The sequence below is a fragment of the Poecilia formosa genome, unplaced genomic scaffold (assembly GCF_000485575.1).
Source record: "Poecilia formosa unplaced genomic scaffold, Poecilia_formosa-5.1.2 Scaffold149, whole genome shotgun sequence".
Lineage (NCBI taxonomy): Eukaryota > Metazoa > Chordata > Actinopteri > Cyprinodontiformes > Poeciliidae > Poecilia > Poecilia formosa.
In genome coordinates this window covers 4,546-6,332 of record NW_006800088.1, presented here as the reverse complement: position 1 = coordinate 6,332, position 1,787 = coordinate 4,546, and the positions used below count along the sequence as shown (strand labels likewise).

The window sequence follows — 1,787 nt, the reverse complement described above, 5'->3', positions numbered from 1 at the left end:
AGATTTGTCCTGCATCAGGTCGGTATGAAATATGTTTTCTTCATCATAAACTCTTAATTTTTGGTTCACAGTTAAATTTAATCCACTTCGATATTTTTAGGTTATTTCAGTCTGAAAGCAGCAGCCAGAGGCCGACCACTGATCATGAAGTGAACCAGACTGAAAGTGATTACAGCTCTCTGCTGCATGGTTAGTCACACAATAAACATCAATATTAAATTGGACATAACTTCACTTTGCTGTAACGTTTTCTTTATGTTGATATAGCTTCATAAAATTAATAAAATCTCTTAAAGTGTCAAAGTGAGAATTAAACTGCTTCTGTCTGACAAACACAAAACAACAAAGTTAAACACCTGAATATTTTGTTTTCTGAGCTTCACCTTTATGTCAGAATTGATCTAAAGATATTATGGTTCTACTGCTCAGTAAGGCAACACATAATTAGATTATTAACATGAATTTGATTGATAAAAACAATTCAAAGTTGTAACAAACTGATATTATCCCCATCAGGAATGGAAGGATTAACACCGTATATAAATGAAATAGATCTTATTATTTTACATAATTGCATTCTGATCCAAACTTTTCTTTGATATTTTTTAGGCACCACGTCTGTGTATGAGACAATCCATAACCGTGGAGCCACTGGAAACGGTAAAGTATTAACAAATGTAATATTTTAATAAATCACATTTTAAATTCTAAAAGTTTCCTTCACAGGGCTGTTGTAGATGTTTTGCAATTTTTAGTATTGTCAAAATAATTATAATTAAACACAGACATAAATACCCTGTTCTACAAAAAAACATTATTTATTTAAACTGAGAATTCTGGGAATGAAACTTATTCCCAATAATACACCCTGTGTTCTGTCCGTGACTTGTGTTTGCAGGTAGTAGCCACCGGATGGTGCCATTAAGTCATAGTTCTCCAAATTGTTGGTCCAGAAAATGACCTTCAGTTCAATGATGTGATGCAGGAAGAAAACTTGTGTCTTCAGGATTCTGCTGCTTCACATGAACCTGCTCCATCCAGAGTGATTGGCTGTGGTGGAAACGGCAGCAGAACATCTCACAAATTCCTAATCAAGCTCAACATCCTCATCCTCACTGAAAACACAGCTGCTGCCTGCAGCTGCAACCATGTTAGCTTAGCACAAACAACAACTCAGGGAGCCTTGAAATACATATGATTTCTTCTGAAACTAGAATAAAATGACACTTTTTAGTGTCAGTTTAATGGAAAATTGAGATTAAAGAAGAAGGAAAAATGTGAAGACCTAAACTCTGAAACAATGGCCTGTAGTCTGTATTCAAAAGCCACAAGAGGGCGATGCTGAGATGTCATACCATTAAAGAGAACTCCTGTTTCTATTGTCAACACTTCTTGATCAGGACGTCACTGAAGATGAAGCTCAGCACATTTGCAGTTGTATTTATAGAGTTTCTGCAGGACACTGTAATGTCTCCTCGTCTCTTGGTGGAAGATCTGGACTAAAGTGAAATATTTAGTGCAGAAAACTACAAATTAAGTGCAGTTAGAAAACCCATGGGTGCAATTTAGGGACGACTCCAAGGGCCTCTGGCTGACAGGGGTCCAACGCAAATTTTTTTTTTGTTGTTGTTGTTTTTGTTTAAAGAAATAGAATAAAAAATTGAGGGCCCTATTAATAATAAAATTAATCATATTGTGTTTTTTTTAAATATCTTTTAGCAGTAAAAATAATATATTACTCCCTCCACATTAAAAAGCACACATCCATATTTGCTCCGATTATATAT

General features: G+C 34.9%; 1 long non-coding RNA gene across 2 annotated transcripts; it reads left to right on the top strand.

Annotated features, from left to right (window-relative positions):
- LOC103145906 (uncharacterized) lies at positions 1-1,588 on the top strand. Of its 2 annotated transcripts, XR_477072.2 has the most exons (4): positions 1-18; positions 101-189; positions 610-660; positions 899-1,588. It is a non-coding gene; the product is annotated as an uncharacterized LOC103145906 (long non-coding RNA). The 2 variants fall into 2 exon arrangements; XR_001663551.1 differs by lacking the exon at positions 610-660.
- The last annotated feature ends 199 nt before the right edge of the window (positions 1,589-1,787 follow it).